Source organism: Meriones unguiculatus, chromosome 7 (assembly GCF_030254825.1).
Source record: "Meriones unguiculatus strain TT.TT164.6M chromosome 7, Bangor_MerUng_6.1, whole genome shotgun sequence".
In the NCBI taxonomy this organism is placed as follows: Eukaryota; Metazoa; Chordata; class Mammalia; order Rodentia; family Muridae; genus Meriones; species Meriones unguiculatus.
The window spans coordinates 116,235,292-116,251,023 of NC_083355.1; the positions used below are offsets into that span (position 1 = coordinate 116,235,292).

General features: G+C 48.8%; 1 protein-coding gene across 16 annotated transcripts in view; it reads left to right on the forward strand.

The window, feature by feature from the left end:
* The first annotated feature begins 2,743 nt into the window (after positions 1–2,743).
* Positions 2,744–15,732, forward strand: part of Klc1 (kinesin light chain 1) — a 48,307-nt gene continuing 35,318 nt past the window's right edge. For 6 of the 16 annotated variants that reach the window (XM_021655957.2, XM_021655960.2, XM_060388226.1 and 3 more), the window contains exon 1: positions 2,744–2,938. The gene's annotated coding sequence lies outside the window, so the exon portion shown is untranslated. The remainder of the gene's footprint in view (positions 2,939–15,732) is intronic. The other 10 variants (XM_021655965.2, XM_021655963.2, XM_060388230.1 and 7 more) reach the window with 3 other exon arrangements.

Below are 15,732 nucleotides of genomic sequence, written 5' to 3' on the forward strand. Positions count from 1 at the left end.
GTCAAGGACTCAAGGGCCCGAGTGTTCCTTCCAGCAGAGGGGGTAAGGCAAAGAAGAGAGAAGGGTGGGCTTGACCTCCTCCCTTCCATCGACCCCAGCGGCACACCCTGCTGCTCTGTGGCAGGTGTTAGGTAGGGTGGGAGGATGCAGAACACTTTGCTCTAATGCTGTCAGGTCAGGGGACAAGCAGCTGTGTAAACTGACTGCAGTGCCCAGTAGTGGAAGGGACAGGGGGAAGCCTAGAGGAGACCTTGACTGGGCTGGCATGGTTATAGACGGCTTCATTGAAGAAATGACTCTTGCCTGAGTCTTGGAGTACCTGGGCATAAAGCAGAACATTTGTAGCTGGGTGGTGGTAGCATACACCCTTGACCTCAGCACTCAGGAGGCAGAGGCAGGAGGATCTTTGTGGGTTCAAAGCCAGCCTGGCTTACAGAGTGAGTTCCAGGACAGCCAAAAGTTATACAGAAAAAGTTCAACCCTGTCTTGAAAAAACAAACCAAACCAAAACACAAGAAGAACATTTGTTGTGGTCTAACTACTTCCTGTGAGGAAAATCATGACCGTGGCCATGATGGAGCAGAGATTACTATGGGAACCTACAGAATACCTTGGCTCTGCAGGAATGATGATGAAAGAAGCAAGGTGATCAAGGGATGGCTAAGTTCATGGAAAGGAGCTGTTAACACCCCCAGCAGAGGGACCAGACTCTCAGCAAAGAGCCCTGCAGCCACTCCTTCCTGCCTCCCAACTGTTCGTGGTCCTGAGAGGTATCAGATGTATGTATTGAGGTGATAGGGTGGGACTCCAGCACTGAAGCTTTCACGAGTTGACACACATGCTGGTGACCTTTGGGTGGTATAGCTGCTTGTATGTCATCCTTGCTTCTGTAAATAACCCCAATATCATTGGCTCATCAAACTGGACTAGAGTGGGATTCTTTCTTTGCTCTGTTGGTGCCCTATTGGGGGCGAACAGATATTTACATTTTTTTCAGAGATTCATATTCATCTATGTGTGTATGTGTGGGTGTGCCCATGCGTGCAGGTGACACAGAGGCCCGAAGAGGCTGGAAGAGGTCCACAGGCAGTTGCTGGAAACAGAACTCCAGTGTCCTGAAAGAGCAGCAAGCATTCTTAACCAGGTAGCCATCTTCCCAGCCCGCCAACAGGTGTCTATGTCTCTCCGAGAAGTCATGTAACATTCTAGGCAGGTGGACACTGAATCTGGTGTGTGGCAGCGCAAACTGAGGGGCAGATGAGGGCAGCTAGGGACAGGAAAACACAAGCTTAGCATGACCAGGGCCTGTGGGCCTTTGTGGACCAAACTGGTGCCGAGAGTGCTGTATGGCTGTGGCAGGGCTGATTAGCATGGTCTTCTCTTTTCCCCGCAACACAACATGGTTGCCCCTGCCTCAGGGTTTGCTGGAGTGTTCTATGCTGGCGTAGTGGGCCTATTCTTTCCTAGATTTTGAGTGTCAGCACACTTTTTTTTTTTTCCCAAGATAAGGTTTCTCTGTGTAGCCTTGGGTATCCTGGACTTGCTCTCTAGACCAGGCTGGCCTGGAACTCAGAGTAATCCACCTGCCTCCAGCTCCTGAGCACTGGGAGTAAAGGCTTGTGCCCCCACCACCTGGCTGTTTTACTGTTTCAACAAGTCAGATTCTGTTTAGGCCTGTGTTTCTCACTGGTATGGGAGCTGGCCAGCAGACTCCATGTGCTGGCATCTGGTTCTTCCCACGAGGACCTTGGGAGCTTAGGTGACATTAGTTGAAGGGGCGAAAGAACATGATGATAAATCATGAACAAGGCGGTGGGCAAGGGACAGATGAAACAAACAAACAAAAAAAAAACAAAAAAGCCCTCCACGGAAGAAGTTCATGTAATACAGGGCTCTGAGGGAGCGGCAAGGGCCCCGCAGAATGGAAACGGGCTCTGCTTAGCTTGCTCTTTTCTTTCTTACAGGCCAGGACCAGGTATATACTTTGCGCAGATGTACGGTGGTGGCTGAGAGAGAACTCGTGACACCCAATACCCAAGCAGCAGTTTGTGTGCTGGGACGAGTAAAAACTTTACAGTCACGAAAAGACTCCTTCCTAGGTCAACCTGAGCTGCTGTGCTTCCACCGCCTTATTAGCCCGCCTTCGATTTTCCTAGTAGGTTAAAATAACTGGATCTGCCTGCGAAGACCAAAAGCACCTGCTTCCCTGAAGTTGCTAGGTGTAACGCAGGGTGGAGGGCTGCAGCAGGTGCTGGGCAATATCATCAGAAGAGGGCAGTGGTTGCTAAGGTAGGGAGGCTGGCACTCGCAACCCCTACCCCTTAGTAATGCCACCGGGCGTTCTGCGAACGTCTAATGGCATCTGCAGGGTGCCCAAGCCGGTGGCAGGCAAGCTCGGCCTTGCCACTGACTCAGCGTACCCTCCGGCCGGCTGCTGAGTCAGGCCTGCAGCTGGGGGTGCCAGGCGGCTGTGTGAGTCCCGGGAGCAACCTGAGCTGGCACGCCTGCCCTTCGGGCCAGGCTGGAGGTCGAGAGCTGCGGCCAGGAGCGAGCTGCGGAGGGTGGGCCCCGGCCGCCTGGCATCCTTCCCCTCCTCCACCGCTTGAGGCGGGACGAGTGAGGCCGCGGGTGCGAGGCGACCGCACGCAGACTAGCGGCTCCTGGAGGGCGCGGGACTGCAGCCCCCCGCCTCAGTTTCCCCCGTGCCCCGCCCGGCGGTGCGAGGGCGGGTGACGTCACGGCGCACAGCATTGTGGGGCGGGCGCGGCGCCGGCGACGCCATTTTTGGCGGCGGAGGGTGGCGCGAGGCTGCGGAGCGCGAGTCGGGCTGAGGATGCTGCGGGGCGGCCGCGGAGGCGCCGCTTGCTGCTGAGGCGGCTGTGCTCTGCGCGGCCTCGGCCTGTGACAGCGCGACGAGCGCGGCGCTCCCGATCGGACGGTGAGTGCGCGGCCCCGTCCCCGCCCCGCCCCGGGCTCCGCGCGGCTCGTGCGCAGCGCTCCGGACGCCGCCGCCGCGACCCCTTCCCGCCCGCATCCTCCGGGCTGTGAGGCTTCTGGGACCTTCCGGTCCACCGCCGCGTCTGCACCCGGCCCTTCCAGGCTGCGATTTTGGTCCTCCGCCCAGACCCGGACCCATTCTCCTCCCTGCTTCTCACCGGTGCCGCACGCTCGGGTCCCCTCTCCGCGCCGCCCGCGCCCCTCCGTGCTCCCGTCTCTGTCACCTCTGCCTGCGCACCTGCAGCCTGCGGTCCTTGCCCTCTCTCAGCTTGAGCCCGCGCAGGCTGGGGTTTCTGTCCCCTCTCCTGCGCCTTTCCAGGCTCGGTCTCTTGTCACCTCTCTGCGCTCCTGTAGTCTGCGGTCCTTGTCCCCTGTCTACCTGCGCCCCTGCCCTGTCACTGCCTGCGCCTTTCCTGTCTGAGCTCTTTGTCATCTCTCTGTCTGCACATCCAGGCCGAAGCTCTCGTACAAACCCTCCTCGCCAGCCCTGGTTCGAGACCTGTCCCATCTCTGCCTGTGCCTCTCTGGGTTGAGGTCCTTGTCCCTTCTCCGGCCTGACCTTCCAGGTTTGGGGCTCAGTCCTCTCTCTCTGCCTGCGTTCTAGGCTCGGGTCCCTGTCCCTGTCCCTTCCCCTCCGCTCCACTCCAGTGTCCCTCACGCTCTGTCCCGTCTGTGCCCAGGGCTCCGCCCTGACTCAGGCCCCGGGGCGGGGGCGGCCTTCCAGTGGCAGCTGTGGGCTTAGGGTCCCAAAGCCTCGCTGCTGAGGGCCCGGGGAGGCGGCGGCGGCGGCGGTGGTTGTGTTGGGGGTCAGCGGACTGGCTTTGTCTCAGGCCTCCCCGCCCTTCTAGCCCCCACCTCTCCCCGGCACCGCCCTGGGCGGCGTGCTGTCATGCTGTGGTCCGTGGCCAGCCAGTCTCTTTCAGTGGCCGTGTGTGGAATCTCCCTGGCGACCTGAACGTGCTTCCCTTGGAGTGCTTTTCCTTGTTACTGTGGGACCCCCTTCCCGTGGGGGGGGGGAATTAAAGCGTTAAAAAAGTAGTATTAACGTGTGATGAAGTGGATGGCTTTATAAAGAAGTTGGCAGGGCATCTCCAGGTGTGTTGTGTTGGAATTGTCACTACCTGCTGTTTTATTATTAAGTGGGGATCTGGTGTACTTGCACAAATGATGTCTTTTTTAAAAAAGCATGAGAACAAAAAAATTGTATATTATTTAAACTGCTATGTGGAGGGGTAGTTGCGTTTTTGATTCTTTGTGTTACTGAAATTCCAGGGCACTTCATACAACATGACTAAGCCTTAGATCAGAATTAGCCTGGAATGCGTTGTAATAGGACAGTGAAAACCCCACCAGGAAATTGGACCAACCTCCTTGAGTCTCCTAAGCATACCACAGTTAGGGATCTTCTTTCATGGGCTGCCTACAAGCCTCAGTTGTGGCAGGAAATTTGACCTACTGTGTGCATCCTAAGTATTTTTAAGAATGCAATGATTCTATTTAAAATTTCAGAGTGTGTGGATGTGTGGGAGGGTTGGCCCTCTCCAGATCGTTAAAGAATGCAGCATCATGTTGCAGTCTAGCCTGATGGCCTGTGGTGGAACCAAGAGGGGTGGGACCTGGTAGTGAGCCCTCTGTCCACCCGCATGCAGCTGGTTTGGGAGTGCATTGTAAAAGCATATGTAGTGACTGCGCACCTTAACCCTAACACCCGAGCGGGGCCTTATTAGTACAAGGCCAGCCCCAACTACATATCAAAATTCTATTTCCAGTAAACAAAAACCAAAAAGCAAAAGTATAGACATGCATGGAATCTAGACAGGGGTATTTTCTCAGTGCAAAGAGGGAAGAGATGCGGTACACATATATGAAATATTCTAGCACTGGAAAAGTCCTGTTTCCTCAGTGCAAGAAGAACAAACAAATATTACCCACAACTTAAATGCTTATATTTTAAAAATGAGTACATTCTTGGGGCTGGCGAGATGCTCAGTTGTTAAGAGCAATTACTGTTCGTTCAGAGGGATTAGGGTTTGGTTCCTAGCACCCAGAAAAGGTGGCTCGTAAGTGTCTCTAACTCCAGTTCCAGGTAGTCTGAGACCCTCTTCTGAGCTCTGGTGCACAAAGGAATCATTCAGGTGTACACACTGATATCATCTTAGAAAACATTTTAAAGCTTTTTTTTTCCAGGTTGGGAAAAGTTAAAATCTCTAAAGGGCCATAAACAATCTTCAGACACAATTGACTTAAATAGAAAAGTCAGAAGCGATGGATTTCTTAGTTGAGTGAATATTAGAAATCAGATTACACAGCAAAGAAATGACTACCATGCTAGCAAGTAGTGTCAAGTTTTAGAACATAGAATAAAAATGTTAAAAACCGGGCACGGTGGCACATTTTGAGGATTTTCAGGCCAGCTTGTGCTCCACAGCAAGATTCTCCCTCAAACAAAGTAAAAAAGCAAAAGAATAACACTGGGAAGGCAGAGGCAGGCGGATCTTTGTGAGATCGAGGACAGACAAGGTTACACCTGTCTGTAACCCTGTCTCAAGAAATTAAAATAAAAAATTATGGGGGCTTGGGCTTGAGGGATTGTTGGCTGCTGAAAACCCACTGTGCAGGGTTGTGCTGTTAGCATCCTGGCATGGGTAGTTCCTGAAAGGGGTTAGACCCAGCCTGAGTGGTGAGGAGGCTCTTAGGCACTCGGAGGCAAGTGCATCTTGGCCACATGTGGTCCTGATGGGAGGAATAAGGCCTGAGAGTAGGTTGTGGTTGAAGCCTGTCCCAGTGGGATGGGCTGAGGGGAAGGTGAGGCTGGGAAATGCCCATGTGATGGTAGGATGAGCCAAGGAGGCCGCTCCTGTTCTGAGGTTGGAAGGAGGGCGAGGTGAGCCAGGTGGCATTTAGAGAAGGTAAGGGCATCGGTGTGGGCGGTGCTGTGCACCATGGTTGGAGGTGCGGATGAGCAGCTGGTCAGTGGGACCTAGGATGCAATGGTCGGCCTTGGGTCGGGGAGGGCCAGGAGGGTGGGGCTTGGGAGGACTCCAGACTTGTGTCAGAGTGAGCCAGCAGACCAGGGCAGCAGTGCCCTCCCGCCCCGCCCCGTCTCCCTGGCTGAGGAGCTGAGCTGAAAGCCACCGTTCTGCCTCGTCCTGCCTGCTCTTTCTTGGTAATGCTTCCCAGCTGACAGTGCTATGCTTTGTTTCCTTGTTATTTTTAAAGTTTTTTTTTTTTTGTGTGTGTGTGTGTGTGTATATGTGTGTGTATATGTGTGTGTGTGTGTGTTAGTGTTTGCCTTCGTGTATGTGTGTGCACTACATGCTAGCTGGTGCCTGAGACAACCAGAAAAGGGCGTTGGATCCTTGGGGTCTGAAGTTGCAAATGGTTGTGAGTTGGGATCTGAACCTAGGTCCTGTAAAAGCAGAAGATGCTCTTAACTGTGAGTTCTCTCCAGCCCCTGGCTCATCTGTTTCTTATTTTGTTTTTTGTCTCTGTTCATCCATTCATCTCCGCAAGGGTGGGATTTCTTCCTGTCTTCCTTGTCAGCGCCTGGTGTGCACGAGCAGCACTCACTGTTTGTTGAAGGGATGCGTTTAGAATAGCTTCTCTGCTTTCTGGTGACTCACCGGCTGGTGACACCCACCATGTTGGAGAGAATGGGAGAAGACAGGATGATGTTTACTTTTGGGGATGATAAATCCCAGGTGCTGTGGGAGGCCCGGTGAACTGGCTAGAGCTGTGGGTCTGCAGTTAAGACAAAGAATAAGGCTGGAGATGGTGCTCTGAGGCTGAATCAGCGTTATACTGAGGGCCGGCCGAGGGCCCGCCGTGCTGCACATACTGATACATAGATGGCGAGTGCCCCTGAGGGAGAGCGCCCTGCCACACTGGCAGAAGACTACCGTGAAGAACAGTTGCACTAAAATGTCTTCTGGATTTGGCATCTATGAGGTTATGACTGTGACTGGATTTGGCCTCTAGGAGGTACAATTCAGTGTTTTGCTGGGGCTCTGCCTCCCTCTGCCTGCACCTCATGGCAGGAGGCCAAGGTGCAGATGGCCTGTCTTGCTGTCAGGGCACCCTTATGCCAGTCTACCCTGTAGCATCTTAATGAGGGCCAGGCATGATGGTACGGGCCTTTAATCCCAGCACTAGGGAGACAGAGGCAGGCAGGTCTATGAGTTTGAGGCCAGCCAGGTCTAGACAGAGGACTATGTGTAGAGAGACCCTGTCTTAAACAAACAAACAAACAAACAAACCAACCCAAAGTAGTTAGTACTCGTAGGTCAGGATGCACTGTGGTCCATGGTGGTATATCCTACAGCTCCAGCCCTTAGGAAGCTGAAGCAGGAGGGCCAAGTGCAAAAGCCAGCCTGGATTACATCATGGCAAGGCTGTAAAGTGCTGGCCTAGATTGTACAAGCCTGGGGGTCAATCTCTAGCACTCTAATAAACAAACAAATAACAACAACACCAAAATCCCCAAACAGATCTAAAAGTTGAATTGTGGGTTTGTTTTTACTAATACTTGGAGATAGACGAAAGTGATTTATGCATTTTGTAATTTATAAAATGAATAGCAGTGGAAAGAGGGAATTGTATATGTATGTAAATTAAATGATTTTTTTGTTCTAAAATATTCCCATTGCCTCAGGTTTCTTTTGTTTGTTTTGAGACAGTGTTAGTGTGTGACCCTAGTTGACTTGTGTAGACTAGGCTGGCCTGGAACTCAGATCTTCCTGTCTCTGCCTCCTGAATGCTGGAGTTGAAGGCATGTGCCACCAAGCTGGCCTCTTACTACCTCAGTTTAAGCCATGGGTTGTCCCTGACTTCCTCTGTAAGTCCTCCCCTTTCATTCCGATGTTCTTGGGACAGTGGGTGACAAAGGACTGTGGAGTTAATGAGGCAGAGCAGGTGTGGACAGTCCTACTGTGCTCCAGGCATTGACTCACATTGTTCTGGTCAGAGCCACAGCCTCATGGGAACCCTGTCACCATTAGCCTGCAGTTGTCTTTTCACGGAAGGCTTTGCCCTGCTACCATTCTTTTTTTTTTTTTTTTTTTTTGACACAGCATCTTTGTGGAGCTCTGACTGTTCTGGAACTCACTCTATAGACCAGGCTGGCCTGAACTCACAGAGATCCACTTGCCTCTGCCTCCCAAGTGCTGCAATTAAAGTGTGTGCCCAGAGGCTGGGAGATGGCTGGCTCAGAGGTTAAGAGCACTGGCTGCTCTTCCAGAAGTCCTGAGTTCAATTCCGAGCAACCACATGGTGGCTTTCACAACCATCTATAATGAGATCTGGTGCCCTCTTCTGGCATAAATGGAGGCAGAACACTGTATACACAATAAATAAATAAATCCTAAAAAAAAAAAAAAAAAAAAAAAAAAAAAAAAAAAGGTGTGTGCTACTACTGCCTGGCAAAAATCTTTTTTTTTTTAATTAAAATTTAACTACATCATTTTTTTCCTTTTCTTTCCTCTCTTGAGCCCTTCCTATGTGCACCCTTCCCCCTGTCTCTTAAATTCATGGCTTTCATTTCTTTGTGTGTGTTTGTTTCTAAATATATAAATACAGCCTACTTATTCTATATATTGCTACTTCTATGCATATGATTTCATTGCTGATTACTTGAATAATCATTTTTGGAGGGCTCTTTTTGTGTTTTTTAAAGATTTATTCTTTTATTCTCAAGGTCTCACTAAGTAGCTCTAGCTGTCCTGGAACTCACTGTGTAGACCATGCTGGCTTCGAAATCAAGAGGCTGTCCTTTGCCTCCCAGTGCTGAGATTAAAGACTTGAATCACCACATCTGCCCCCCCCTTTTGGCTTTTTGACACATGACCTCTTTTTAAAATTTTTATTAATTAGGTTTATTTGCTTTGTATCCCAGCTGTAACTCCCTCCCTCATCTCCTCCAAATCCCACTCTCCCTCCATCTTCTTTTCCTATGCCCCTCTCCCAGTCCACTGATGGGGAGGTTTCCTCCCCTTCCATCTGACCCTAGTTTATTAATTCTCATCAGGACTGGTTGCATTGTCTTCCTCTGTGGCTTGGTAAGGCTGCTCCCCCCTCAGGGGCAGGTGGTCAAAAAGCCAGCTCCTGAGTTCATGTCAGAGACAGTTCCTGGTCCCCTTGCTAGGGAACCCACTTGGGTACTGAGCTGCATGGGCTACATCTGAGCAGGGGTTCTAGGTTATCTCTATGCATGATCTTTTTCTGCACTATCAATCTCAGAAAAGGCCCCTGTGCCCAGATTTCTTGGTTCTGTTGCTCTCCTTGTGGAGCTCCTGTCCCCTCCAGGTCTTTCTATCTCCCCTCTCTTTCATCAGATTTCCTGTACTCTGCCCAAACTTTGGCTATGAGTCTCAGCATCCACTTTAATACCCTGCAGGGCAGAGTCTTTCAGAGGCCCTCTGTGGTAGGCTCCTGTCCTGTTCCCTGTTTTCTCCCTCTTCCAACGTCCATCTTCTTTGCCTTTCTGAATGAGGATTGAGCGTCTTACCCAGGGTCCTCCTTCTTGATTAGCCTCTTTAGGTGTACAGATTTTAGTATGTTTATCCTATATTATATGTCTAATATCCACTTATAAGTGAGAATATACCATGTGTGTCTTTCTGCTTCTGGGATAGACATAGGACCTCTTTAGATAGCTCTGGCTGTCAGAGACCAAGCTGGCCTTGAACTCACAGAGATGCTATTTCTGCCTCCAGGGTATTGGGACTGAGGGTATGCACCACCATGTCTATAACAAAAATCCTAGAAAGGCAAGCAGATGGTTTATTGTACCAGCCTGTGGTATTTCCATGGCTGCTATCATGAATCTTTTGTTTATACACATTTTATTTTACAGATTGATAGAATTTTTCTTTCTTTTTCTTTTCTTTCTTTTTTTTTTGTTAGCATGGGTTCCTGGTGTGTGTGTGTGTGTGTGTGTGTGTGTGTGTGTGTTGTGACCCAGGTCTCATGTAACCCAGGCTGGTTTTTAATTACTGTGTAGTCAAGAATGACTGAACTTCTGGTCTTCCCACCTTTACCTCCTGAGTACTGGGGCTACAGGTATGTCACTCATCCAGTTTCCTGCAGTGCAGGGTATTGAACCCAGGCAACCAGGCAAGCACTCTCCCTAGGAGCTCCTTCAGTTCACTGTTAGGATTGGAATAGGGGAGGACACGGAAGGATTAGGTTAGATTAGGTTAGAGAAAGGTTAGCTGAGGGGAATGCTGCCTTTGGCTAGGAAGAGCCCAGCAAGGCTCTTTGAGATGCTCTGGGATGCAGGTGGGGACTCTTGCCTCTGTGGTACTCAGATTTGTGTAGGTAGTTTTTAACAGTGCTGAGGGCTGCACTCAGACCTTGAGTGTGTGTCACCCCTGAGCTGCAGCCCTAGTCCTATAGTGATTCTTTTTTTTTTTTTCTTTTCCTATAGTGATTCTTAAGAAAGGACAGGAGGCTGGGTGTGGGTGTGCTCACCAGGAAGTAAGCCTGAAGGACAGTCAGACAGGTCATGCATTTGCTGCCAGCCTGGGCTGGTATTCCAAAAAACAAACAAACAAACAAACAAACAAACAAAAAAAACAGGCAAGGTGGACAGGCCTGTAATCCCAGCACTTGGGGAGGCAGAGGCAGGTGGATCTCTGAGTTTGAGGCAACCCTAATCTACAAAGTGAGTTCCAGGACAGCCAAGGCTACATAGACAACAACAAAAATAACCCAAACAACAACAAAATAGACTAGTGTCCCATAGCTGGATAGAACAGTCACCATGAAAACAATTATTTATTGACACCTTTTGAGCTAGAGTCTCATGTAGCCAAGGCTCCTTTTATGTATCCAACTGTTGCATTGTTGGTTTGAAGATTGAGAGAGCCTTTGTGAAACCTTTTTGGGTTTGTTGGATTCATTCTGAGCCTGGACCTCATTGTCTAAGCACAGAAGCCTCTGTGCCCCTACTCGCCCCCCTCCTCTTCCTCACTGAACTCATGGAGTATTTCCTGACAACCTGTTTTGTGTATTTTTTTTATTTCCCCTTTGACTTGTTTTGTTATTGTTTTGAGATGGAGTCCTGCTGTGTAGCCCCAGTTGGCCTTGAACTCAGTGTGCTAACAAGTTGTCTTGTTGTCTTGTTCCTTTTTTATAAATAAGCTTTATTTCTCTGTAGGGATATATATATGGTCTCTCTCTCTCTATATATATGCATGCAATATATATATATATATATACATATATATATATATATATATTTAGACAGGGTTTCTCTGTGTAGCCTTGGCTGTCCTGGACTCACTTTGTAGACCAGACTGTTGTCAGACTCACAGAGATCCACCTGCCTCTGCCTCCCAAACGCTGGGATTAAAGGTGTGTGCCACCATGCCTGGTTTTTAACAGCTACAGGTTTGAAGCCTGTACCCTAGACCACCGAAGATCATCTGGGCGCGTACATTTTCTTATCTGCCCAGCATTTTATTTCTTGGAGCATTTGTGTGAACATATGCTTTCAGCTGTGTCACGTACATCAGATGGGCTTGCCAGGTCTTTGTTGAGTTGTGTAATTTTGACACTTACCTCACTGAAGCAAGCACACTGTGATCTTGTTCTAAGACTGGGTATTTGCTTCTCTGCACATAGATGGGTTGCTGCAGACTATCCTCCAGCTTGTGTCTGGTGCTCTTTGGGGTGATTGTCAGTGACCTCACCCAAGAGGGTGCTCATAGTGTCTGGGGAGCCCACCAGAAACATGCAGAGCTTTTGGGGAACAGCTCCTCCTGCAGACTCATGCAAGAGCTTCCTTCCATGCTGGGTCTACCCCCTTTCTTCAGAGTGCACCTTCACCTTTGCTGTGTTTCCTGGGATTAACCCAGCATTCTGGAACTGCAGCCTAGTTGTGTATCATCTCCCAGTTACCCTTTGCTCTGTGTACTCCCTCAGACCTGGTACTCTTTCTACTGCATTCTCGCTCTCTTTTTAGTTGAGAAGTAAATCACATTACATAAAAGTCCCCATTTTTTAGGACAATTCTAATATCTGAATTAAACTCCTGAAGCACAGGGAGGGCCAGAGGTACAGTGACTCTCACCTTTGATTCCATCACTTGGGAAACTGAGGCAGGAGGACTGCCATGACTGCATGAAGAATTTCAGTTACCCTAGGCTACAGAACGAGGTGTTCTTTCAAAGGCAGTGGGTGGGCGCACAGCGCAGCTCTAGGTAAAATGCTTGCCCAGCCCCCCATTAACGGGGTGTGGTGATACACACTTGTATCTAGAGGTAGGGGGATCAGAAATTTAAGGCCAGGGCTGGACAAGATGGCTCAGCCAATCAAAGCGCTAGCCTGACGGTCTGAGTTTGAGTCCCACAGCCGATGGTCGAAGACAGGAGAGAGCCAACTCCTGGAAGTTGGTCATTGTCCTGCATGTGATATGTGTGTGTGTGTGTGTGTGTGTGTGTGTGTGAATGGGTTTGTAGATAAAAACTTTTTCTTTTTTTTTTTTATTTATTTTTACTTTATTTCCATTTGTGTTTTTCCTGCATGGATATATGTGTCAGGGTGTTAGAAGCCCTGAAAATAGAGTTACAGACAGTTGTGAGCTGCCATGTGGGTGCTGGAAATTGAACCCAGGTCCTCTGGAAGAGCAGCCAGTGCAATTAACCACTGAGCCATCTCTCCAGCCTGATAAAAACTTTTTCAAAAAAAGTTCAAGGTCACCTTCAGCTGCAGAGTGAGTTGGAGGCCAGCATGGGCTATATAATTGTTGTTTCATTACTTATTTTTATGAAAATAAGAAATGTTCAGGTCATTTCATGGCCATCATGGTTCCATGACACCATGAAGAGCTGAGACAAGCTGATGTGACTTGACTGGAACAGACAGAGTCTGGGCTCCCTCCATTCTGACCAAGGTTTCTTGACATATGCCCTGCGCACAGACCCATTGCTTTAACACACACTTTATGCTGCTTACTATTTGCCAGTGGGGATGGGGCAATCAACCTCTAACAGGCTTCTCTTAACCCCCAGATACAGAAAGGACCTTCTGCCACAGTGAAAGTAGGTTGATGTGACATTGGATCAAGAATAAACTTCTGAACACATAAAAAAAAATTTTTTTAAAATTTATTATTTAATACTCTGCCTGCATGTGTGTCTGCAGGCCAGAAGATGGCACCAGATCTCATTATAGATGGTCATGAGCCACCATGTGGTTGCTAGGAATTGAACTCAGGACCTTTGGAAGAGCAGCCAGTGCTCTTAACCTCTGAGCCAGCGCTCCAGCCCCACATCAGATTTGTTTGTGTGGAGCCGGGAGGTGGCTCAGTAGACACTGGCATTGTTGTGAGCCTATAGTGTGTTTCAGGCTGGGGAGAAGGTAGTAGCAGGAGGCTGTAGCAGCAGCAGCAGTTGCTAGAAAATGTATGGCTTTTCCTCATGCACAGACCATAGGTCTCGGCACTGTTCTGGCTGGTTCCTGTGCAAGAACATGCAGGCTCTGATTTGGAAGGTGTGGCTACTGTGCTTATAGTCTCACAAGTGGAACATGTGAGTGGCTTAGCCCTTTAGTGAGTTTGTCTTTTGGAAGTCAGCTAGCCGCACCTTTAAGTGGGAGCCGGTTTGCTTCTGAGCCCTTCAGTATGCTGTGGTACAAAATCATGTTAACTGAGCTATTGGGAGACAGCTAGTTTCAGCACTTGAAAGCCAGAGGCAGGCAGATCTCTGGGTGAGTTGAAGGTTAGCCTGGTCTCTATAGACAGTTTCAGGCTAGCCAGGAGCCAAACCAAGGCCCAAAACAAAAGAAGGAGCAGTGAGATGGCTCAGCAAGTAAAAGTGCCTGCTGCTAAGCATGGATACCAGAGTTCGAATCCTTTGGTCTACTATTGGAAGGTGAGAACTGACCCTATAGATTGTCCTTGGACCTCAGTATTCATGCACACACAAAAAATAAATAAGATCTGATGAACAAAACAAAAATATGCTAGGCCTTGCTGGTGCATGCCCTTAATCCCAGAACTGGGAGGAAGAGGCAGATGGATCTCTGAATTAGAGGTCAGTCTGGTCTACAGACTGTGTTCCATGACAGCCAAGGTTATACAGAGAAATCCTGTCTTGAAAAACAAACAAAATAAAACAACAAAACAAAACTCCAAAATATCCCCCAAAACAAAAACAGTTTTCTCAGAAGTATGTGTAGTTTTTCCATTAAATGTTTTTTTTTCAAGAATTTTATCCATTCATTCATTCATTCATTGGCTATTTATTAATCTTTAAATAATTTATTTAAAGATTTATTTATTTATAAATAAATAAATACTCTTTTATTTATTTCTTTAACATACATTGGTGTTGTGCCTACATGTCTGTCTGTATGGGGATATCAGATCCCCTCTGGAGCTACAGACAGTTGTGAGCTGCCATGTGGGTGCTAGGAATTGAACCAGGTCCTCTGGAAGAGCAGCCAGTGCTGAGCCTTCTCTCCAGCCCATGCTTATTTACTTTTTTGAGAAGCAAAGTTGGAAGGAGAAAAGCTTTAGTGTAGGTTCAGACACTGAGAGAGGCCTGCTTAAGAGAGGAATAGTGGGGCTGGAAAGGTCACTCAGTGGTTGAGAGCACTGGTGCTTTTCCAGAGGACCTTGGTTCGATTCCCAGTGCCCCATTGTTGCTATATATAACTCCGGTTCTAGGGGATCAGCTGCCCTTTGGTGCACAGAGATACATATAGACAAAATAACGTATACATAAAGTAAATAAAATTTAAAAAAGCAAGAAGGAAGAGAATGGTAGTGCACGCCCAAGGGTGGATGTGGCCTTCTCCACAGAGAATGACATCACCCGGGTCTTGGAAACTCATTTAATGGGAGACACGATCTTGCGTGAAGGGCTGTTCAGGCAGGATCCCAGGAACGGGTTGGGGGTTATCCCAGAAAAAAGCTTGCTCTCTTTGTTTTCTGTAGGTGTGGTTTTTCAGGCCTGGAGTGGTGTTTCTTCTGTGGTAGAAGGTGGACTGTCTGCATGGCCACTGTGCCTCATGCTAAGCTCTGGGTGCAACCAAGGAGAGTTGGTGACACTCCATCTGCTGTGTTGGCTCCAGCACGTTCTGGGTGATTTGTTTTTTGTTCTCTTGTGAGACAGGGTTTCTCTGTGTAGCCATGACTATCCTGGGACTCTTGCTGTAGACAAGGCTGGCTTTGAACTCACGGATTCACCTGGCTCTGCCTCCCGAATCCTGGAATTAAAGGAGTGCACCATCACTGCCCCACTGGGTAATTTTTTTTTTGAAAAGTTTTAATTACATTTTTTGGTAACCTTTATTTTTATGTGTGTGGGTGTTCTGCTTGCATGAATGTATGTGTGTGCATCACGTGTGTGCAGTTCTGCTCGTACATACACATGACATGTATGCAGAAGAAGGTGTCAGGATTCCCTAAGACAAATTAAAGACTGTGAATTGCCATGTTGGTACTTGGAACAGGACCAAGGTCCTCTGGGGGAATAACCAATGCTTTTAACTGCTGAGCCATCGCTCCATGTCCCCCCCCTCCTATTTGGTGATTCTGATTTCACTGTGGTTGCTGGCGTCCTGCTGCAGTGCAGTTCTGCAGTTAACGTCAGCCTTTGGCCACTGTTTACTCCTGCGCCTGTCTAGTCTGCCATGTTCCCCCTCTCGGATTTCCATCCTTAGTCCTTGGTTTGTGTGTGAGTGTATGTGTGTGTGGGGCAGGTGTCAGTGGTCAATGTGGAGGTCAGAGGA